Genomic DNA, 25,834 nt, shown 5'->3' with positions numbered 1-25,834 from the left:
CTCATGTATGAATGTCATACAAGTTTTTGTTGTATAGTAGGCTGGTCAAAGATATAGTTCTTGGGAATTATGGTTAAACATGTTAATCACTAATTCTTGGGTATTGTGAGTTAATCACAAAGATACCCGCTCGATTGCATTCAATTGCGAATCACTGTAAGAGCTACTGTGGCCTAAAAGGACTAGCCAGAAATGAGGTTAAGGTATACATAGGGAACATAGTAAATGTTACTATACCTTCCATCGGTGTATTGCCGTCTGTATTTATTTTCATAATTCATTTAGAGTTTTACAAACTCTAGCCCATTGCATAAGGTATCTTGCAAGAAGGTTGTTCATAAGAGAACCTTTTATGTTCGATGTTATGAATAACACAAGGGCCATACTTTCATTATGAATGAGATGTATGTTATGAATATTGATAATAATACAATACCTCTGGGTTTACTTTCATAATTTATTTTAGAGTTTCATACACTCTAGCCCATTGCACAATGTTTGTTGCAAAAGAGTTGTTCATAAAAACAACAATTGTTGTTAAGTATTATGAATAAAATGAAGGGCCATGCTTCCATCCAAGATGGGACGTATGTTATGAATATTGAGGGTAATATGATACATCCATAACACTGACGCTAAATGTCGCAAGACTAAAAGAATACCACACAAGTGTGGCACTACATTTGGTCACATTGGAGAAACCCGCATGGAAAATTCCATTATGATGGATTTTGAAGTCTTTTTGATTTTGAATCATCTGACACTTGCAACTTTCCTCCGAAAAGTGAAGTGACTAAAATACCGTTCACAGGCAATAAGGAACGAACAACAAACTTATTAGTGATCATGCATTTGATGTGTGTAGTCCGATAAGTGTTGTTAGTGGTGGATTTATTTATCTTCAGAAATGACTCAGGTAGATATATGGATATTTACTTGATGAGACGTAAGTCTGGATCTTTTGAAATCATTCGAAAGGTTTTCAAAAATGAAGTAGAAGTTATTGTAACAAGAAAATTATGTTTCTGCAATTTGATTGCACAAAGGAATATTTGAGTTACATGTTTAGCGAATGTCTGATGAGTTGTGAAAGGGGTTTCATAACTTGCACCTCCTGGAACACCACTGCAAGTGAAAAGTCCGTCGAGATGTAATCTAACCATTTATGACATGGTAAGGTCAAAGATGACATAAATAAATTTGCCATTATCCTTTTTAAAGTGATGCTTTAGAGACTGCGGCTTTTACACTGAAAAGAGCTACATCGGGTCTGTTGAAATGAAGCCATGGTATGGTACGCCCAACCATGTTATATCTTTTCTTAACATTTGGAATATGGGCTTGTGTAAAAGGTTACAAACCTATTCCAAATCAGACAAGTGCTACTTTGTAGGTTATACCAAAATGTTGGGTATTCCTCCCTCACTATACCGAGGCAAATAGTTTTGCCGCGAAACGGTGTGCTTTTAAAGAGAATGGTTCTTTCAAAAAGGTGAGTGGGAGAATAGTGCAACTCGACGAGATAAACAGTATCTAAGTCATCAGATCGAAGGAAAGAGACCTTGGAAGTAATTCCAGAGTTTCCTACTGCGACTGATACGGAAGTCTCTACAATAAAATGTATGAACTTCGGTCGAACTTGCAGCTGAACCACGTAGGCAAGGCTCGTGCAAACCTCTCAGGTGCGCAAACGAGATATTGTTGTTAGACAACATTATACCTACGATACACAAGGAAGCGTTGATGGGCCCTGACTCCGGAATTGGCTAAATGCTAATACAACCCAAGTTAGTTTCCATATAAGTGATTCAAGATTAAAACCTTGATACACCTTTCGGAAGACTTAGAGTCTAACGAATATTTATGGAACTTAAAACTGATATGGATAAAAATGTTTTATCCATAAAGCTTGACTTGTTGAAATAACAAGTTCAAGAGTTGACTACGATGAGGTTGTTTTCATCGTAGCGATGCTTAAAGTCGGTTCGGGTTGAACTAGCAATTAATACATATTTCAATCATGAGATATGAAACATGGATGATAAAAGGATTTCCATCTGATGCAAATGAAAGCTAGGACTTGTATATGATACAGTCCAAAGTAATTTGTCGATCCAGAGGATGCTAGTAGGTATGCAAACTTCAGAGTTCCAGCAATGGACAGAAGAGAGCAAAATGGAGTTGGAATCTTCGTGTTTTGATGAAATGGTCAAAGGGGTTTTGACTTCATCAATGGGTAACGAAGATGCTTGTAATTCAAGAAAGTAAGTGGGAGCGTAATAATATTTCTAAAAACCTTATGTGCTTGGCACATTGGTAATTGGAAATAAATTTCTTGACACGAATTAGGACTTCATTTGAAAATAGTTTTTCGATGAAGTGCTTAGGCTAAATAGCCTCAATATTAGGCATGATGATCTATGGAGATAGATTTACCTAATCGGGCTAAGCAATGAATACATATTGACAAGATGCTAAAACCTTTTAGCATTTAAAACGCCAAGGAGTGATTCTTGCCAAAGTCACATGGAAGGAGTTTTTGCAAGACTCGGTGTCCCAGAACACTGATGAGTAAAATACATGATGCAGATTCCACACACTTTTGTGTTTGGATTAATCATGTATTCCATGGTATGTAAAACAACCAGATATGTCCGATACTCCCAAGGTGTTGCGAGTATGGATACTAAAGTGATCAAAGTACTGATCGTGGGACAACAGTGAAAGATGTCATTGAGTACTAGAGTAAGTACTGATGATATGTTTTCTTGCAAGCGGAGATCATGAAGAGTTCGTTGTAAAATGTTACATCGATAGTCTTCATCTTTTCACCGTGCGATTTTCGATTTAAGTTAAGGGTTTTGTGTAACACACAATTTGGTGGCACAGTTAGTTGGAATTTGTTCAAACTAGTTACTGTGGCGAATTCTATAACAAGGGCTAAGTATGTTGACGCTCTAGAAGCGACAAAGAAGATGTTGAATCATATAGTTCATTCATGAACTTAGTATAGTTCCAAGATGGCTTTTGACAATGGGACACTACTGCAGGTAGTTGCTCCATAACTCAGTTTGAGGAATCCAGGTTCGACCTGTGATTCACATACATACAAAGCCAAGTCCATACAAAATATGAATTTTTGTGAAAACGTGAAAACGCGAGGACATGCAAAGATACACACGGAACTGAAGTCGTCAGATCCGTTGGACATCAGGCTATACCACAAGCGAAGCATATTTACACCGGTGTGCCACAGGTGTAAAGTGCATTAGCATTAACTAGATTATTGACTCTAGTGCAAGTGGGAGTCTGTAGGAGATATGCCCTAGAGGCAATAATAAATGATATTATTTATCTCCGAGTTCATAATTATGTTTATGTTCCATGCTATAACTGCTATGGTTCTCGAGTCTGCAATAACCACGAGGCTCGGAGGAAGACTCATATGCACGTGTGGAATAATAAACGGTAAAATCTATTCCTAGTCTGGCCTCTAAGACTAGCTCAAGTGTTGCATGATGGTTATGTTTTCCTGATCATGGGCATGTCTATGTCAGCAACCTTGAGGGCATAATGTTAAGAGAACATTTGTGTTGAATCGACCCGGCATGATGTTATGCTATGAGATTCATTCATCACAAGTTTATTGGTACATAACACAGAGATGGTTAACGTTTGCATGATTCCTTAGACCATGAGAGTATCGAGTTTCTTCATGCTTGCTTCATGAACTTTGGGGTTTGTTAAACGTCATCCGTAAATGGGTGGCTATTACGGCGGCTTACGGGTTCATGGAAAAGTGTGTCAAGTAACTTGATAGCTCAAGATTGGGATTTGCTCCTCCGACGATGGAGAGATATCTCTGGGCCCTCTCGGTGTTACGGTATCCATCATCGTCTGGCCAGACACTTTGTGATTTGATCACGGGGATGCCGGAACACGATAACGAGAAAAGAGAACAATACCGGTAACGAGGTAACTAGCATAGTGGACAAGTTGTTGATCCACGGGAATGCCAACATGTCTCACCTCGGGTATTTGTAACATATCGCAAAGCAACAGGAATAGCACACAACAACTGGAGGTTCACTCGATATTTATTCGTGTGGGTATAGGGGTCAATATGGGTGTCCACGGCTCCGATGTTGATCATTGATCGGAAGGGGTTCCGGGTCATGTCTATACTTCACCGAACCTATAGGGTCACACGCTTAAGGGTCATCTATCTGCTGAATACTAGACATGGAGTCTGAGAGAAAATCACCGAAAAGTTTCGGACACCGAAAAGTTTCGGACAGCGGAATCGTACCGCAGAGAGAGGTCATCGGATAAGTTTCGATGATACCGAAAAGTTGTTTCGGGATACACCATTAAGTCAAATTGGTTTCGGCACATGCCTGATAATTCTTGGAGGATGCCAGAATCATTCTGGAAGCTTTTTGGAATTTTCTGAGATAAAAACCGGAAATGTTCCGGAGCTGCCGGAGCCACTTCAGATGCGTTTCGCAGATGAAAATCACTAAAACCGGAATTGTTCGGAACGCGTTGAAAATCATTTTAGTGGGTACTGGAAATGTTCTTAGCCCACATAAATATTTTCAGTTCGATCAGACGCTGAAAAATGTCGTCGTGAATAGTGAAAATCAGCTTTATGGTTACTTTATGGAAAGCCACCTTTTGGGGCTTTGCTCCAAAAGATCTTGGGGATGACATGGATGGATAGGAGCCATTTTTTGGGCCCCTCATGGGGGTGTGGCCGGCCACATGGGGTATCCCCCCTTGGGGACCCTCTTGTTCCTTGGTTTCACTCCTAGGTCCTTGTGGAAGGACTTCATTCATGTGCATTTTGGGTTTTTTGTGAAACTACCCTACCCCCTTGGGATTTCCTATAAATAGAGGTGGAGGGGCAGCCCTCCACACTCATCCCTTGCTCTCATACACATGCCATGCATTATCTGGCTTCTTCTCTCCCTCCCACGAAAAGAGTTTCGTAGAGCCGTAAGGCTGTCTGGGTTCCGGCAGGAACTAGTTCTGGACGGCGAAGCCCTGCCGGATAGATGACACCGTATGTGTGCAACTCTGTAGAGAGATCGTAGTTTCGGTCTTAGTTCGTGAGTGCCTCCCGAAGGGCTGTCCGTGTGACCGTCCGAGTTTCGAAGGTCCTCCCGAAGGGCTGTCCGAGTGACCGTTTGAGTTTCGAAGGTCCTCCCGAAGGGCTGTCCGCGACACCGTCCGGGGGCTGTTCGACCGCCTCCTGGAGGGCTGTCTGAGGAGCAGATAAGGGTATACATCCTCGCGGTTGGGAGGTTGTAAATCCTAGCTGCGGGGATCTGCACCGCCGATCGTCATCGACTCTACTTCCCGCTGCTCTACGAGTCGGTAACGAAAAAGATCAAACCATGTATGCAGTCTCCATAGTGGTCCTGGGCTGGTGCGTAGGTCGGAAATTTTTTATTTTCTGCTGCGTTCCCCTACAGGGGGTACGTAGGTATATATAGGAGGAAGGAGTACGTCGGTGGAGCAACGTGGGGCCCACGAGGGTGGAGGGCGCGCCCAGGGGGTAGGCGCGCCCCCTACCTCGTGGCTTCCTGGAAGCTTTCTTGACATAGGGTCCAAGTCTGCTGGATCATGTTCGTTCCGAAAATCACGTTCCTGAAGGTTTCATTCCGTTTGGACTCCGTTTGATATTCTTTTTCTGCGAAACTCTGAAATAGGGAAAAAACAGCAATTCTGGGCTAGGCCTCCGGTTAATTGGTTAGTCCCAAAAATAATATAAAAGTGAATAATAAAGCCCAATAATGTCCAAAACAGAAGATAATATAGCATGGAGCAATCAAAAATTATAGATATGTTGGAGACGTATCATTGGGGCGGGATGCTTTTACACGCTTCCAAGCTATACCTCATTACGGGTATACGAAGCTCAAAATGCCCGGACCAAATGGTATAATCACTCTCGTAAGTGATCCGGACATAGCACTCCGCGCTGAAAACAAAACCGCATCCCTGGCCCTGGAGGCGCAATCCGAAGCGTTCGTGGCCGAAGAATTAACCGCACTACGCTCCACGGTGGACAGGGACGATGTGATCCTCGACAAACTCCCCAAATCCACCTCATTCAAACCAGCAGAAGAAATAGTCAAATTCTAGGTCCACCCAACGGACCCCAAGAAGACAGCATCTATCGGAGCTCAACTGAACCCAACAGTTGACGCCGCACTACGAGAATTCCTGCGCGAAAACTAGGACATATTTGCCTGGCACCCTTCGGATATGCCAGGAATCCCACGCGGGTTGGTCGAACATAGCCTCAACATATTAAAGGGATTTAAACCAGTCAAGCAAACACTACGGCGCTTTTCCGAACCCAAGCGACAAGCCATGGGGGAGGAGCTGGCCAAGCTCATCGAGTCCGGATTCATTAGAGAAATCAAGCATCCGGACTGGATGGCAAACCTGGTGATGGTACCAAAGAAGGATAAATACTGGCGCCTATGTGTCGATTTCAAGGACCTCAACAAGGCTTGCCCTAAGGATCCTTTTCCCCTCCCCCGCATTGATCAAATCATTGACGCCACTGCAGGACATGACTCACTGTGTTTCCTCGATGCATATTCCGGATACCATCAAATCAAAATGAAGGAATCCGATCAAGCTGCAACAGCATTTATTACCCCATATGGGCCATTCTGCTTCAACACTATGCCCTTCAGGCTCAAGAACGCCGGCGCGACATACCAACGCATGATTCAAACATGCCTGGAGAAACAGATCGGCAAAATGGTAGAAGCTTACGTCGATGACGTCGTCATCAAAACTAGGCATGTCGAAACACTAATAGACGACTTACGTCTTACGTTTGACAACCTTCGGGGATATGACATTAAGCTCAACCCGGAAAAGTGTGTCTTCGGCGTCCTCGCTGGAAAACTGGTGGGCTTCATCATTTCCAATAGAGGAATCGAAGCAAATCCGGCTAAAATCCGAGCTCTATCACAGTTGGCTGCACCAACAGACCTCAAACAGGTCCAAGAGCTGGCAGGATGCGTGGCAGCACTAAGCCGCTTTATCTCCAGACTAGGAGAAAAGGCACTACCGCTCTATCGCCTCTTACGGCGCACTGATAACTTCGAATGGACAGACGCGGCAACTGCCGGACTGGAGGAAATAAAGACCCTCCTAGCAAGCAATCCAATCTTGGCCGCACCAAACACGGGTGAACCCATGTTGCTATACATATTGGCAACACATCAGGTGGTGAGCGCCGTGCTCGTCGTCGAACGAGAACAGGACAGACACAAATTCCCACTTCAAAAACCAGTATACTACGTATCTACTATTCTCACACCATGCAAATCTCGGTACCCCCACTACCAAAAGATAGCATACGCGGTCTTCATGGCATCCCGCAAGCTACGACACTACTTCCAGGAGTGTTCAATCACGGTGGCTTCTGAGGTCCCACTCAATGACATAATAAACAACCGCGATGCCACGGGACGTATCGCCAAATGGGCCATAGAGCTACTTCCATTCGACATAACATACAAGCCACGTCGAGCCATCAAATCTCAAGTACTGGCCGACTTCGTCACCGAATGGGCAGAGGCCGAACTCCCTAAAGAGTATGGCGCATACTCCAACTGGGTCATGTACTTTGATGGCTCCAAAATGTTGGCAGGACTAGGAGCGGGAGTCGTATTAACATCCCCCACCGGAGACGTCGTCCAGTATGTACTCCAGATATTATACACAGACTCCAACAACGCAACCGAATACGAGGCCCTACTGCATGGTCTTCGGATGGCCACATCCATGGGCATACAACGCCTGGAGGTGCGCGGGGACTTGAACCTCGCGATATCTCATATAAACGACGACTTTGACGCGAAAGATCCAAAGATGGCAGCTTATCGCAATGACGTATTAAAAATGTCGGCTCGGTTCGAGGGACTTGAATTTCATCACGTTGCCCGAGAAAGCAATCAAGCAGCGGACGTCCTGGCCCGCATTGGCGCTAAGCGCGACCCCGTCCCACCTAACATCTTCCTGGAAAGGCTCTTCAAGCCATCCGTGGTGTGGCAAGGGGAGGGCGGCGACCACAGTTCAGATCCGAACACAACCTCAAATCCCGAACATACAGACAGTGCCAAGGGCTCAGCCGCCGAAATAACACCGTCGGCCCATCTCATCATGGCAGTCATTGCCCCATGGACCGAACCCTTCTTGGCCTACATTAATAGGCAGGAGCTTCCCGATGACTAGAATGAGGCTCGCCGCATTGTCAGGCGTTCGAAGGCCTACAAGGTTCACGATGGAGAGCTCTACAAGAAAAGCACTACCGGAGTACTTCAAAGATGTATCTCCGAAGAAGAGGGGCGGCAGCTTTTAGCGGAAATTCACGCTGGCCTCGGAGGACACCACGCCGCAGCTCGGGCCCTTGTTAGCAAAGCCTTCCGCACTGGGTTTTATTGGCCGACAGCCCGAGCGGACGCAGAGGACCTTGTCCAACGCTGCGTCGGATGCCAGCTCTTCGCCAACCAAAGCCACATGCCCCCAACCACCTTGCAAACTATCCCCATTACTTGGCCTTTAGCGGTCTGGGGCCTGGATATGGTTGGACCCCTTAAAGGGGGAAGCCATAAGAAAAAATACCTGTTGGTTATGGTGGACAAGTTCACTAAGCGGATAGAGGCTAAACCGGTCAAAACGGCTGAGTCCGGCCCGGTGATTGACTTCATATCCGGTGTTGTGCACCATTATGGTGTCCCACACAGCATCATCACCGACAACGTCTCTAATTTCACAGCCGACGAGGTAAAAACCTGGTGTACTAATCTGGGTATTAAACTCGATTATGCCTCCGTCTACCACCCACAAACCAACGGTCAAGTCGAACGAGCCAATGGTCTTATTATGAGCGGCATCAAGCCCAGACTAGTGCGGTCTTTGAGAGAATCAGACAAGCACTGGGTTGAGGAGCTCGACTCCGTACTCTGGGGGCTGCGGACCACGCCCAACCGTACTACCAGATACACACCTTTCTTCATGGTGTATGGCGCAGAGGCCGTATTGGCCTGCGATATCATCCACGACTCACCCCGAGTGCATATGTACGAAGAGAGAGAAGCCGAGCTCGCTCAGCAGGATGGCCTAGATGCTCTGGAGGAGGAACGCGATGTCGCAAAAGCCCATTCTGCATTCTACCAACAGCAGGCTCGAAGATACCAAAGCAGAGAAGTATGGGCCAAGACCTACAATGTTGGCGAACTCGTTCTACGCCTGCCGGAGAAGAAAAAGGACAAACTCAAGCCCAAATGGGAGGGTCCCTTCATAGTTGATGAAGTTCTCACTGGAGGAGCATACCGTCTTCGTGATGCATCAGACAATCACCTCGAGCCGAACCCCTAGAATGCGGCCAGACTCCGAAGATTCTATGCCTAGCACCGAACTCCTTGTTCGTCTCCTTCCACCCTGTAGTTTCCATTATTTTTTCTCTCTTTTCTGATTACTTTTTCATTCTTCACTTTAAAGTTTTGGTACGGCTAGACCACACACCGCCAGCACATACGTATTTAAAATATGTATGCCCATTATACCTAGGGGCTTCTTGGACAAAAGCTTTTTATCGTTATTCCTCAAGCATCAAGCTCTCCACATATGAGTTCTTCCATATGTACCTTTTCTTCGCCACTATATGCATCGATATGACTTAAGTTTTGGCCAAGCTGGGTTGCCTGGCTCCTATGCTTATGCCCTACGTTCCCGTTAGATCGGCTAGGGCATAAAGGGAGCACCTCTGCGATTGTTACTGCAGGGTCATCCGGATGTGTACCTCAGACTGGGTGAAGCCGAAAGCTAGCGTTCTTAAGGGAATATTCGGTCGGTGAATTAAAGACGTCCTTGCAATTGGTCCATTAGTAACCCCCAGAAGTTACATACACTGTGATTTTTCCATCACAATTCGGACATGTACATTAATACATGCACACCCAGGTAAAGGAACCCTTAACGAAACTATTCTCTCTGGAAGATGTTTCTTACGATCTCAATGTAATATAACATAACTAGCAGAATACAACTTGTCTGTTCAAGCAACAATGACCCCTACGCCTAGTTTTCCAGGCATACCCCGACCTATTCGGCTGTGAGGGTATTCGGAAACACTCCGCACCCTTGGGTCCGGAGGTTGAAGCGACAAGGTCTGCCATGACAAATGCTATACAATTCAGCTAGAATTACATAGGGTAAGGAAAGTACATAGTCACTTGGACTCAAACACTTCACCCTCTATACCGTCCAACAGGCGGTCCAACTTACAATCCTGTTGGGAATATTTGGCGGCCACCTCTACTTGGTCTTATACTAAACTAACGGGAATTTCTTCCCCATTTGACCCTAGTGGTCCAACTCGGGCCATGTGATTCGGATCCAGCTTGGTATATCGCGTTTTCACCATGGCCCAGGCCTCTTGTGCACCCTCTCGGCAGGCTGATATCTTCCATAGTCAGATACGCCGCCGCGCTCCCTTGAACAGCTCTACAAGCTCCTCCATACTTCCTAGAGGGGAGTCGGACGGCCATAAGGCCTTGGCCACGCTCCGCATGGCTAGCCGAGCATGCTCGTGCACTTGTGACAACCTCTGCAGCAGATCACTCGATGATCCGGACACCTCCTCTTCAGGACGGCCCGTTAGTACACCTGCAAGGATGAATATATCAGTCCCATTTATCTCCGAGCTACTTCACAAATAGTTCGAACACATACTGAAGATACCGGCCCGTAGCTTTTTGTTCTCCTTCACGGAATCGGCTAGTTGGGCTCGAACATCTTTCAACTCTTCACCCAATGCAGTGTTGGAATCCTGTAGCTTGTTTTTCTCATCTCTAACGCGGGTCAGCACACGCTCGCCTGCGGCGTGTTGCCTTTTCGCCTCTTTTTCTCCCTCTTCGGCAACCTTCAACTTCACTTCAAGTTGATCAGACGGCCGTATAATGCGAAATCAGCAGCAACATTAGCGCAGTGAGTACACAATTATTGTTCCTCGGTGGAGGGGAACAATACCACATGACGACTTCTTCAAGTTTCCCAGCTAGGCGGTAGCAGCTTTTAGCTGCGCCCGACACTGCTCCAGCTCTTAGACTAGCAGACCATTCTTCTCTGCGAGGACCTGGTTGTTCAACGATCCTTAAATCAGTTGTGCCAACTGCTTTTAGTCTCGGGGGCTACGGGCATATGGCTATCCTTTTTTGACAAAGAAAACTTACCCGCACATCTGTCAGATATTGCCTTGTGGATTTTCTAAGCCCGTCTCGAGCAGCCCAGATGTATGCGTCGCCCGATCTAAAGGCATTGAATGCCTCGTTCGAGAACTTCGGGTCTCGTAAAACAGCCCTGCAGCACCGATGATTCATGGCGCTCTCTACCTCCGAGTTGGTAACAGACATATTGTCCGAACCCTCGGCCGAAGGGCAGTTCGGCTTTGTTCCCACATCGGCCCCCGTCTCCCCGACTAGACCTAAATCCTGGTTGTTGGGAGCGCGGCCGTCCGGGCCCCCAGATATAGTTCGGCGAACCTTTTTCCTGTATCCAAATAAACGCACAAGTCACAGACAGGTATGGTCGCTGAGAAACATATTTTTCCATACCTCCTCAATGAAGGCCCGGCCGCGTTCTCACAGGCCTTCCTCTTCGAAGGCTTGCCCGGCGCAGGAACCGATCTCTTCGGAATCGCCGAACGCCTCCCCTGTGGAGCATGATACAGTGCGGTGGGTAAGGCAGGACAAAAGCACCATTGTAGAGAAGGCATTTCTGGATCACTTACATGTGAAGCAGGGAGAAGGCCAGGGTAGTCGGCGGTGATGGCCACTTCTATGCCGTCATAGCTCGCCTGGTAAAAAACACCTTTGTGAGTATCACAAATATGTCCGGATCCTCTTCAAACCCGGGATCAAGCTCCTGGTTGTGGTTCTCCGGCTATGGGGCAGGACTATAAAGTCCTTCGGTGACCTTCCGCCAGTGCTGTCATAACAGGCGGATTTGAAATTTGTCAAAAATAATCCGGAAGTGAAATGAGTGAAGCAGAGGGGTTGAGGCTTACCCAACTGGGAGGATTATACATAGAATACCCATCTCTGCACTTAATGCGAAGAAATTCCTCTTCTTCTCCTTTAAACAGCTCGGCCAATATCTTGGACAGAGCGGCGGAGGTGTCCGGCCCTTTCCGGCCGCAGCGGGAGGCGTCATCCTCTCCGTTATAGTCCCACATTGGCAGCCCTCTGTATTGAAGTGGCTGAACCCCTCGCACTATGGAAATCGCCATAACTTCGACTATTGTAAGTCCGGACTGAGCGAGAGTCCTTATCTTGTTCAGAAGCTGATGAACTTAGGCTTGCTGGACGGTGATGGGTTGGATGAGATTTATCATGTAATTGAGTTAGATTTGTTAGGGTTTGATCCCTAGTATCCACTATGTTCTGAGATTGATGTTGCTATGACTTTGCTATGCTTAATGCTTGTCACTAGGGCCCGAGTGCCATGATTTCAGATCTGAACCTATTATGTTTTCATGAATATATGTGAGTTCTTGATCCTATCTTGCAAGTCTATAGTCACCTACTATGTGTTATGATCCGGCAACCCCGAAGTGACAATAATCGGGACCACTCCCGGTGATGACCACAGTTTGAGGAGTTCATGTATTCACTATGTGTTAATGCTTTGGTCCGGTACTCTATTAAAAGGAGGCCTTAATATCCCTTAGTTTCTATTAGGACCCCGCTGCCACGGGAGGGTAGGACAAAAGATGTCATGCAAGTTCTTTTCCATAAGCACATATGACTATATTCGGAATACATGCCTACATTACATTGATGAATTGGAGCTGGTACTGTGTCACTCTATGTTATGATTGTTACATGATGAACCGCATTCGGCATAATTCTCCATCACCGATCCAATGCCTACGAGCTTTTCACATATTGTTCTCCGCTTATTTACTTTTCCGTTGCTACTGTTACAATCACTACAAAACCCAAAAATATTACTTTTGTTACCGTTACCGTTACTCCCATATTACTTTGCTACTAAATACTTTGCTGCAAGTTATCCAGGTGTGGTTGAATTGACAACTCAACTGCTAATACTTGAAAATATTCTTTGGCTCCCCTTGTGTCGAATCAATAAATTTGGGTTGAATACTCTGCCCTCGAAAACTGTTGCGATCCCCTATACTTGTGGGTTATCAAGACTATTTTCTAGCGCCGTTGCCGGGGAGCATAGCTCTATTCTTTGAGTCACTTGGGATTTATATCTGCTGGTCACTATGAGGAACTTGAAAGACGAGAAAACACAAATTTATCCCTCAACTACGAGGGGAGGTAAGGAACCGCCATCTAGCTCTGCACTTGATTCACCTTTTGTTTTGAGTAAGCTTGCGACACCTAAACCTGCTTCTGCTATTAATTCTGATATGTCGCATGTTATTGATGATGCCACTTCTGTTATGCATGATACTTATGATGAAACTGCTTCTATGCTTGATACTACTGTGCCACTTGGTGAATTTCTTGATGAATAACTTGCTAGGGCTAGAGAGAATGAAATTATTGAAATTGATAATATTGATGAAAGTGATGATGAAGGCTCTCCCAATAAATATGAATTGCCTATTGTGCCTGAGGGCTATGTTATGGATGAAGAAACTGCTAGAGACTTTCTTGCTTGCAATGATAGGAATGATCTTAAGAAATTATTAGCTAAGCTGAAACAAAAAACTCTAAATGCTAGAATGAAATATGATCCTGCTTATGCTACTTCACCTATCTTTGTTACTGATAAGGATTATGAATTCTCTATTGATCCTGATATAATTACTTTGGTTGAATCTGATCCTTTCTATGGCTATGAATCTGAAACTATTGTGGCACATCTTACTAAATTAAATGATATAGCCACCCTGTTTACTAATGATGAGAAAACTTGCTACTATTATATCCTCAAAATATTTCCGTTCTCATTAAAGGGTGATGCTAAGATATGGTTTAATTCTCTTGATCCTGGTTGTGTGCGTAGTCCCCAGGATATGATTTATTACTTCTCTGCTAAATATTTCCCTGCTCATAATAAACAAGCTGCTTTAAGGGAAATGTATAATTTTGTGCAAATTGAAGAAGAGAGTCTCCCACAAGCTTGGGGGAGGCTTCTCCAATTACTTGATTCTTTGCCTGATCATCCTCTCAAGAAAAATGAAATACTTGATATCTTTTATAATGTACTAACCGATGCTTCCAGAGACTACCTGGATAGTTGTGCTGGTTCTGTTTTCAGGGAAAGAACACCGGATGAAGCTGAAATTCTATTGAATAATATGTTGACAAATGAAAATAATTGGACACTTCCTGAGCCAATTCCTGAGCCTATTCCTAAACCAACTCCGAAGAAGAGGGGTGTTCTATTTCTCAGTCCTGAAGATATGCAAGAGGCAAAGAAATCTATGAAAGAAAAGGGTATTAAAGCTGGAGATGTTAAGAATTTACCACCTATTGAAGAAATACATGGTCTTAATTTACCGCCTGTTGAAGAAATATATGATCTTAATCCATCACCTATCGAAGAAACACATGGTCTGGATAACCCTACACAGGTAGTGAAGGTAAATTCTCTCTATAGATATGATAAAGCTGAAATCCCTCCTACTAAGTTTGCTAGCCATTGTGTGGATGAGTTTGATAACTTTATGGTTAAGCAAGAAGATTTTAATGCTTATTTTGGTAGACAATTAAAACAAAATTCTTATATGATTGAACACTTGGGTGATTATGTGTCTAGAGTTATAGGTGAACTTAAACTCATTAGTAAACATGCTTCTATGGTCACCACTCAAGTAGAACAAGTACTTAAAGCTCAGAATGATTTGCTTAATGAATTGAATAGTAAGAATAATGACTATGCTGTTAGAGTGGCTACTAGAACTGGTAAAATGACTCAGGTACCTTTGTATCCTGAAGGCCATCCTAAGAGAATTGAGCAGGATTCTCAGAGAAATAATATTGATGCACCTAGTCCTTCTAAAAAGAAGAAAAAGAAAAATGATAGGACTTTGCATGCTTCTAGTGAACCTGTTGTAGACACACCTGAGAACTCCAATGATATTTCTATTTCTAATGCTGAAACATAATCTGGTAATGAACATGAACCTAGTGATAATATTAATGAAGATGTTCATGTTGAGGCTCAACCTAGTAATGATAATGATGTAGAAATTGAACCTGTTGTTGATCTTGATAACCCACAATCAAAGAATCAACGTTATGATAAGAGAGACTTTGTTGCTAGGAAGCACGGTAAATAAAGGGAGCCATGGGTTCAGAAACCCATGCCTTTTCCTCCCAAACCATCCAAGAAAAAGGATGATGAGGATTTTGAGCGCTTTGCTGAAATGATTAGACCTATCTTCTTGCGTATGCGATTAACTGATATGCTCAAAATGAATCCTTATGCTAAGTATATGAAAGAAATTGTCACTAATAAAAGAAAGATACCGAAATCTGAAATTTCCACCATGCTTGCTAATTATACTTTTAAGGGTGGAATACCTAAGAAACTAGGAGATCCAGGAGTACCAACCATACCATGCTCCATTAAACAAAACTATGTTAAAACTGCTTTATGTGATCTTGGAGCCGGTGTTTGTTATGCCTCTCTCTTTATATCGTAGACTTGATTTGAATAAGTTGACACCTACTGAAATATCTTTGCAAATGGCTGATAAATCAACTGCTATACCTGTCGGTATTTGTGAGGATGTGCCTGTTGTGGTTGCAAACGTTACTATTTTAATGGACTTTGTTATTCTTGATATTCCCGAGGACGATAGTGTGTCTATTATTCTTGGAAGACCCTTTTTGAATACTGCAGGGGCTGTTATTGATTGCAACAAAGGCAATGTCACTTTTCATGTTAATGGTAATGAGCATACGGTTCACTTTCCGAGGAAACAACCTCAAGTCCACAACATCAACTCTATTGGAAAAATTCCATCGATTATTTTTAGAGGTTGTGAATTTCCTCTACCTACTGTCAAGAAGAAATATGATATTCTTATTATTGGGGATGTTCATATCCCCGTTGAGGTAACATAGTGTTATTCGAAATTTCCCCGGTTTCATGTTACTCGAAATGAGTTTGTTAACAAGACTTGATCAACCTTGTTAGTAGATTCCTTTTGATGAGCATGAGATGGATGAAGTTAGAAAGCACAACCTTCTGTACCCTCCTTTTACTTTCTGTTATTTAGTTGAAATAAAGTAAAATTAGTATTTTCTGTCTGTTTTCTGAATTATCCGTGCAATATAAAAATACCCCGAAAATAAAAGTTCTCAAATGCCCTGCCAATTTAATATGATTTTTTCTGCAATATTTGAGAATATCTGGCACTAAGAACACAGCAGGGGGAGCAAGCACCTGGCCACGAGGGTCCAGGGCGCGCCCCCCTGCCTCATGGGCCCATGGTGGCTCCTCTCCACTTATTCCTGCACCCACACACTTCTTCTTCCTCCCAAAAAAATCACTATCCAGCTCAAGCACGAGTTCTAGCTCATTTTGCTGTGATTTTCGATCTCCTTGCTCAAAGCACCTCTCACAAAACTGCTTTGGAGGATTGTTCCTTGGTATGTGACTCCTCCATTGGTCCAATTAGTTTTTTTCTAGTGCTTTATTCATTGCAAATTTGTGCTGCCTAGGTGACTATGTTCTTGAGATTGCATGTCAAATTTATATGGTTCCAAGTAGTTCTAATGCATGATATAGGCTCTTGGCACTTGTAGGAGTAGTTGCTATCAATTTTGTTGAGCTTGGTTCACTTTTATTTGAAGTTACTAAAAAATTCAGAAATTTTCAGAAAACGATGAAGAGATTTTTGAGGGGCTCATCGAGCCGAAGCTCGAAGGAAAAGCAAAGTGAAGAAGCAGAGAGGCCCAAATATAATCTGCCTCGCACCACGGAGGTTCGGCCGTGTGAATGGCCTTCCGATGATTTCTTGAGAGCAGCCGAGATTTATGATGATTTTTATGAATTGGCTGAGAATGCAGGCCTCACCGACTTCCTCCGCGACCAACGCGAATAGTATCTCTTACTCACCAATACTTTTGTGCAAAACTTCTACTGTTATCCTAAGGAATCACCTCCTTCAGTAGAGTTTCATTTATATGATGTGGTTAAGAAGATGTCACTATATGAATTTTGCAGGGTTTGCAAAATACCTTTCGAGGGTAGCTAGAGGAACTACATCGTAAAGATGTGGACGGGTTTATTGATACCATTACTGTAGGGGAAACTAGGAAGGTTTCCGATGCAAGAATCACTAGCATACATTTTCCTATTTTACGCTAGTTTGCAATATTTGCTAGTCGTTGCATAATTGGTCACGGAAACTGTGGAAACCTTAGTGTTCCTGATATTATTATTTTGTTCCATGGTTTATTCTGTGATGACTCTGTTAGTATGGCTGGTATTATTGCCAAACGGTTAAGTCTGAACCGTACAAAGGGCCCCATCTTTGGAGGTGTCTATGCTTCACGCCTCGCTGCATATTATAACATACCTATTAGGCACTATGAAAAAGAGGAAAAATTGCTGCCCACTGTTTATTTAGATTATAAGAGTATGGTAGTGCATGATTTTATTGTTAAGAATAGGGAAAGGGCGCTTAAATACAAATTGTTCTTTGATAAACATCACCCAGAGACTATTACCTTGCCTGCTCCTTCCTTGTTTGATTTATCTACAGGCCAGTATCTCGTTCCGTTGGCAGCCATTCACGCCTACCGGAACCCTGCGTCAGCCACAGAGCCAGAGCCGGAACCACAATTTGATCCTCCACGACAGTCTAATTACCAGTGGGATCCGGAGGTGATTGCCAAACAGTGGCAATCAGGGGCTTCTTCATCACAGTACGACCCCAACTACAACTTTGGGTATCCGCCAGGCCATCCGTGACAATAGACCAACTTAGGCCAAAAGCCTAAGCTTGGGGGAGTACGTATTTCCCCACCGACATTACATTTATGTTCACACATTCATTGCTAGATGTAGGTGCTCATACTCTTTCACTATAATATCCATGCTAGTTTATTTTCCTTTTTCTTGCTTTCTTCTTGTGTGTTTGAAAAACCTTAAGAAAACAAAAAAAAATTAGTAATAGCTTTTAGTTAGTTTACTTTTCTTGCTGTAGTAGTAATAATTAAAAGAAAACCCAAAAATATTTCCTGTTCTTCTTTTGCTTGTTGGGAGCTTTCCCGTGTAAATAGTTTTATTTCTTTTCTTTTCTTTGGGGGTCGATAGGAGAAGACCATGATTAAATTGTTGAAGTGGCTCTTATATGCATTATTGTTGATTTAACCAAGAGCCCATATTGCCTTGTCTTCTCCTGTTTATTGAATGCTCGCAGATTCCAGCTTAGTCCAATGCACGTGCACTATTATTATTCACATCGCTCGGTCGTGCAAGTGAAAGGCAATAATGACGATATATGATGGACTGATTGAGATGGGAGAAGCTGGTATGAACTCGACCTCTCTTGTTTTGTAAATATGATTAGTTCATCGTTCCTGATTCAGCCTATTATGAATAAACATGTTTGCAATGACAATTAGAGATTATAGTTGCTTATGCATGCTTAATTAGCTAGGAGTTTATAATGGTTTACCTTGCGTGCCAACATGCTATTAAAATGGTTGTGATGTGGTATGATGGGGTGGTATCCTCCTTTGAATGATTTAAGTGACTTGACTTGGCACATGTTCACACATGTAGTTGAAACAAATCAACATAGCCTTCACGATATTTATGTTCATGGTGGATTATATCCTACTCATGCTTGCACTCAATGTTTATTAATTTTAATGCATGTTCATGACTGTTGTCGCTCTCTAGTTGGTCGCTTCCCAGTCTTTTGCTAGCCTTCACTTGTACTAAGCGGGAATACTGCTTGTGCATCCAATCCCTTAAACCCCAAAGTTATTCCATATGAGTCCACTATACCTTCCTATATGCGGTATCTACCTACCATTCCAAGTAAATTTGTATGTTCCAAACTCCAAACCTTCAAATGAAATTCTGTTTTGTATGCTTGAATAGCTCATGTATCAACTAGGGATGTCCATATCTTCCATGTTAGGCGGGTTATTCTCAAGAGGACTGGACTCCGCTCCTCACTCACGAGAAAATGGCTGGTCACCGGGATGCTGATGTCTACTACACAACCTTCTTCTTGTAGACGTTGTTGGGCCTCCAAGTGCAGAGGTTTGTAGGACAGTAGCAAATTTCCCTCAAGTGGATGACCTAAGGTTTATCAATCCGTGCGAGGCGTAGGATGAAGATGGTCTCTCTCAAACAACCCTGCAACCAAATAACAAAGAGTCTCTTGTGTCCCCAACACACCCAATACAATGGTAAATTGTATAGGTGCACTAGTTCGGCGAAGAGATGGTGATACAAGTGCAATATGGATGGTAGATATAGGTTTTTGTAATCTGAAAATATAAAAACAGCAAGGTAACTAATGATAAAAGTGAGCGTAAACGGTATTGCAATGCGTTGAAACAAGGCCTAGGGTTCATACTTTCACTAGTGCAAGTTCTCTCAACAATAATAACATAATGGATCATATAACTATCCCTCAACATGCAACAAAGAGTCACTCCAAAGTCACTAATAGCGGAGAACAAACGAAGAGATTATGGTAGGGTACGAAACCACCTCAAAGTTATCCTTTCTGATCGATCTATTCAAGAGTCCGTAGTAAAATAACATGAAGCTATTCTTTCCGTTCGATCTATCATAGAGTTCATACTAGAATAACACCTTAAGAAACAAATCAACCAAAACCCTAATGTCACCTAGATACTCCAATGTCACCTCAAGTATCCGCGGGTATGATTATATGATATGCATCACACAATCTCAGATTCATCTATTCAAACCAACACAAAGTACTTCAAAGAGTGCCCCAAAGTTTCTACCAGAGAGTCAAGACGAAAACGTGTGCCAACCCCTATGCATAGGTTCATGGGCGGAACCCGCAAGTTGATCACCAAAACATACATCAAGTGGATCACGTGATATCCCATTGTCACCACAGATAAGCACGGCAAGACATACATCAAGTGTTCTCAAATCATTAAAGACTCAATCCGATAAGATAACTTCAAAGGGAAAACTCAATCCATTACAAGAGAGTAGAGGGGGAGAAACATCATAAGATCCAACTATAATAGCAAAGCTCGTGATACATCAAGATCGTATCACCTCAAGAAAATGAGAGAGAGAGAGAGATCAAACACATAGCTACTGGTACATACCCTCAGCCCCGAGGGTGAACTACTCCCTCCTCGTCATGGAGAGCGCCGGGATGATGAAGATGGCCACCGGTGAGGGTTCCCACCTCCGGCAGGGTGCCGGAACAGGGCCCCGATTGGTTTTTGGTGGCTACAGAGGCTTGCGGCAGCGGAACTCCCGATCTATTCTGTTCCCCGATGGTTTTAGGGTATATTGATATATATAGGCGAAAGAAGTCGGTCAGGGGATGAGGGAGTCCTGGATTAGGGGGTCCTCGGACAGCCGGACTATATCCTTTGGCCGGATTGTTGGACTATGAAGATACAAGATTGAAGACTTCGTCCCGTGTCCGGATGGGACTCTCCTTGACGTGGAAGGCAAGCTTGGCAATACGGATATGTAGATCTCCTCCCTTGTAACCGACTCTGTGTAACCCTAGCCCCCTCCGGTGTCTATATAAACCGGAGGGTTTAGTCCGTAGGACAACAACAATCATACCATAGGCTAGCTTCTAGGGTTTAGCCTCTACGATCTCGTGGTAGATCAACTCTTGTAATACTCATATCATCAAGATCAATCAAGCAGGAAGTAGGGTATTACCTCCATCGAGAGGGCCCGAACCTGGGTAAACATCGTGTCCCCCGCCTCCTGTTACCATCCGCCTTAGACGCACAGTTCGGGACCCCCTACCCGAGATCCGCCGGTTTTGACAGCGACATTGGTGCTTTCATTGAGAGTTCCACTGTGTCGTCACCATAAGGCTTGATGGCTCCTTCGATCATCGGCAACGATGTGATCCAGGGTGAGGTTTTCCTCCCCGGACAGATCTTCATATTCGGCGGCTTCGCACTGCGGGCCAACTCGCTTGGCTATCTGGAGCAGATCGAAAGCTACGCCCCTGGCCATCAGGTCAGGTTTGGAAGCTTGAACTATACTGCCGACATCCGTGGAGACTTGATCTTCGACGGATTCGAGCCCATGTCAGGTGCCCCGCACAGTCACGACAGGCATGACTTAGCTCTGTTGACGGACAGTGTCCGGGAGATCCCACCTGCAGCTACTCCGGCCCTCGATCCGGAGCAGATTGCGCCATCCAAGGACGGGTGGATGGACCCCGCCACGGAGGCCGCACACTCAGTGGCGATAGAGCCGAATACTGACTTCACCTCTTGTGAGACCCGTGTTGCCGGATACTTGGATTCGCCCCCGGCCATGGGCTCCAAACCGCCTGTGTCCGTGCCAATCGAATCTGATTGGGCACCGATCATGGAGTTTTCCTCCGCGGATATCTTTCAGCACTCGTCCTTGGGTGATGTGCTAAATTCATTAAGGTCTCTCTCCTTGTCAGGAGGCCCTTGGCCGAATTATGTCCGGCTCGAACGGGAAGCGGACGACGAAGAAATTCGTTCCCCACCCACCACCCACTTAATAGCCACTGTCGACGATTTAACTGACATGCTCGATTTCGACTCCGAAGACATCGACAGTATGGATGACGATGCAGGAGAGGAACAGGAACCACCGCCCACAGGGCGCTGGACAGCCACTTCATCATACGATATATATATGGTGGATACACCCAAAGAGAACAATGATGAGGAACGGAAGGATGCAGCGAAGGATAGCTCCCTCGAGAAGCAACCAAAGCGATGGCGTAGGCGCCGCTCCAAATCACGCCTCGACAAAAACAGCGATAACACTACAAGAAATATGTCAACTTGTGACCCTCACTATTGGCCGCTGAAAGGTCATAGTTTTTCATTTACGACCTTTTTGTGACCAAAAACAGAAGGTCAAAAGCTGGCGGTCGTAAACTGAAATTAGTGACCTTCTCTGTGATATGTAAAAGTTCGTTGGTTCTTCGACCAAATTTTTGGTCACTAGCAACCTCCTCAGGCCATGTATGCATCCAGCGTGGCAAGCTGATGTGGCACAAGAATCAGCCCGGTCCGATTCGGCGTTTTACATGGGCCGAGCCAAACAATTCGGCCTTTTTAATGTATTTTGCCTGTTGTTTTTTACTAGCTACATGGGCTTGGGCCATTGGTTCGGCCTTTTTTTGCTTTCTGAGGTGCAGCCTTTTCACGTTCTATATATTTTTTATTTTCGGGTTTTCTTTCTTTTTTTGTTACATTCAATTTTCAGATTATTGTAGTCAACTGGATGCACATTGTCAGATTCTTCTAGGCACTAGGTCCCAAACATCAGGTTTTAATTTTTCACAACTTGTAACTCAATGATATACCAATCAGAGAACACATTTTAAATATATTCAAATAACAGCCAAATCACCGATGTACCAATCAAGTTTATTACATTCCACCAATCACAATATAACCATATAATATTACACCAATCACAGTATAGCACTCTACAGATAAAACACTCAACAAGTACACGCACGTCTCCAACACCTTAGCGCCTTCAACCTGCAAAACATCACATCCAACCACATATTAACAATCAAATCAATTCACCCCTTGACGACAATAAAAAACTGTGCTCATGTATGGACGAAAATAAAATAAACAATCTTTGAGGCCATATCATGTGCTACAAAAATCTTAACAAATGCATAGATATCCACACGGAGCACATCCTACATGCACCAAGCATCAGGCATATGTTCAAGAAGATAAGTAAATTGAGATGGAAACAAGTACAGCTAACAATCTAACATGTGTAGTAGCACCAGGAAAAAGAGAAAGACATGGAAGAATTTACAAGAACAGCACCCTAGGAGTCCAATTACATGTACATGAGCTACTGCTGCTAGTGTATATAGAACCAATCAAGCTGCTGGTGTAGGAGCAGAGCATGAGTCCAACAGAGCCACATAGGAGCAAACAACAGGGCCACATAGGAGCAAACAACAGATTAAGCATTGCTCCTAACCAACTTAGCAAATCCAGAGCAACCCCATACCACTAGAGCATCACAGGAGCACATATATAAAGCAAGTACACATGGGCAGCTACTGACAGACCCTAGAACCGCATGAATTTATCACCAGAGAGCTCCAGTAGGAGTTGATGCTTGGTTACAGCATCTAGCAGCAACTAGCAGAGCCCCACATCCAACCCAAATCATGGCCAAGGCCATGCAGGAGCTACATCAGAGAAGAAGGAACAGGGAGGAGCTCACCAGAGGAAGGTTGTAACCCTAGCAGAGGCTCAGCCACACCACGGCTGTGGTGTGACCATCACCACATCGAGGAGAGGGTCTGGAAGCCGCCGAAGCACCACCGCGGCGACCAGGGCAAGCGCCGGGCACAGTGGCGCCACCCCAGGGACATCACCGCACGGACATCACCGGCCTCACCCTGTTTCAAGAAATGTTCAGAACAACTTTGTCAGACTCGATCAATTCTGAAGAAACCACTTTATCGTCAGACACATACATACAGGATGCAAAAGAAGAAGAAACAGAGCAGGGACCTGGTCGATCATGAGATAGTGTTCATATCATTAGGAAGAAATAGGCCATTGTATAGCTCACATAAACAGATCTACTACTATGCACAACACGAGCACCCACTTGCACTTGGTATATTTCTGTATCTAGGACACCCAGCACTTACAACACTTGGGCTAGTCTAATGTATAGACTTGTTTGCAATAGGAGCCAATGGAACTGAAACACAAGTATCACATGAACAAACAGCGAAAGAAATAGAAGGACGACCTTGTGTGGTGGCCGGGGTGGACGAGGGTGTTCTCCTGGTCAGCTCAGGCATCCTCCTGCACCAAATCAAACAGAAAAATGTTGAAGCATGTCGAATAACTAAACGTACATGTATATATATAATATAGAAGCAACAGAAGCACATATATATCCTATTTCTTCCACAAAGTGTGTATATAGATAGGTCAGATTTTTGAATGCATTGTTGTTGTAAAAAACAAATATGTTGTTGAGGAATTTGACTAGATTTTAGATATGTTAAGCAGAGGCAAGAGTTTTCCCTCAATCAATCAACCTGCTGCAATAGTACTAACTATACTAGTCATGGATGAATTTGACAAGATAAAGCATAGCGGTATCAAACTGAAACACGATTCAGTCGCAAAACAACCACCAACCTTACTTAGTACGTGAGCATCAAGCACACACACATCATACAGGTGCAAATATGATATGAGCTTGGTTTAAGGGCCACAACAGAAACTAGGCTACAACATAGCAGTGATAGAAAAAACCTCACAGTAAAGTCGAGAGGGATCAACCTTGTGTGGGGAGACAATTTCCTCCTCCTCATGCATGTCGACCAAAGAGGGCTCCTGCTCCGTCCAAACAGAACAAAGAAATAAAGATGGGTCACAGAAAGAGCTAGCAACTATTTTTACAGAACAAACTGCAGCTGTAATATTCAGATATAAGTAGCTTCACATGTAAACCTATATTTCAGTTCATAGCCTTTTGGGATAATTGTTGGTGGGTTTTGGTCAAGGAAACTTTGGACTTGGAGATGAAGTACCTGAACATAGTTTTTCTTCTCAACCGTCAAGCTGCGAAGCACTCTAATTTTACGAGCGCTGAAGGAGAGAGCATCCAAAACAGTCGCATCGTCGTTGGCTCGTATGAGCCTGAACTTTTCCTGGAAGCATGACACAGGACAAAATCATCTTCTGTGAATGACAAATGTGACTGGCGTCAGCTGATATCACAGGAGACCTACACTTTATGATGTTCTAGATGGACAATTGCATAAAAAAATGCCTATACCACTATACCAGACTCGGAGACTGACCCTCACTCAAAGCCTTAAGTAGTCAACTATTGATTATATATCTGAAGAAATGAAATGAGGCTCGTGCTTCAGACAAAGACCTGAATATTGCACCGAAATTCAGCTGGCATTAGTGCGACATCACAACAGTACTGGTTTTGCTCCTCTGTTTTAGACTAAATTTTTAGTTAGCAGGCGCATCTGAATTCGTGGACACCTGCCTAACGGGCTGGGCTAGCATGGACACCAGTATGCAGTTACGGCTTTGCTAATCACCTCGAGCAGACAGAGCATGCTAGCCAGCGCAGCGTGTACCGAGCTAGGACATTGCAAGGTGGCAAGGAAACGGGAGCAGGGAGCTCGGCAAGGCGAGCAAAGGGAAGTAGTAGGACATGAACCAACCTGCGAGGGGTGGGGCATGAGGGCGGTGTGGAGGAGGGTCTGCTCCAGCGCGGTGCGAACGAAGCTCCACCAGCCGCTCCTTGAGGATGTCCCAGTCCACGGCCCGGCCCCGGCGCGAGGCGGCGACCTGAGCCTGATGTAGCACCAGTGGCCGTCGGTGCTCATGTCGCCCTTGTGGACGTTGAGGCCGAAGAGGACGACGAGGCGGCAGAGGTCGCAGCCCAGGCCGGTCTTGTCCGGGCAGCTGACGGTGACCACCGTCGGGTCCCCCGCTGTGTCCCCGTGCACGATCTGGACCACCTCATCGCTCGGGCTTGGGCGCGCGCCGGATCTCGCCGGACAGGGGTCTTCGGTTCCCGCCTGAGG

At 44.4% G+C, this 25,834-nt stretch overlaps 1 long non-coding RNA gene across 1 annotated transcript; it reads right to left on the bottom strand.

Annotated features, from left to right (window-relative positions):
- Window positions 1-22,579: 22,579 nt before the first annotated feature.
- On the bottom strand, window positions 22,580-23,653 carry LOC123048681 (uncharacterized). The gene is made up of 2 exons (XR_006423356.1): window positions 23,482-23,653; window positions 22,580-22,766 (listed from the first exon to the last, which is right to left on the bottom strand). It is a non-coding gene; the product is annotated as an uncharacterized lncRNA (long non-coding RNA).
- Between the last annotated feature and the right edge of the window lie 2,181 nt (window positions 23,654-25,834).

Source organism: Triticum aestivum, chromosome 2D (assembly GCF_018294505.1).
Source record: "Triticum aestivum cultivar Chinese Spring chromosome 2D, IWGSC CS RefSeq v2.1, whole genome shotgun sequence".
Lineage (NCBI taxonomy): Eukaryota > Viridiplantae > Streptophyta > Magnoliopsida > Poales > Poaceae > Triticum > Triticum aestivum.
This window is presented reverse-complemented; position numbering and strand designations above follow the sequence as displayed.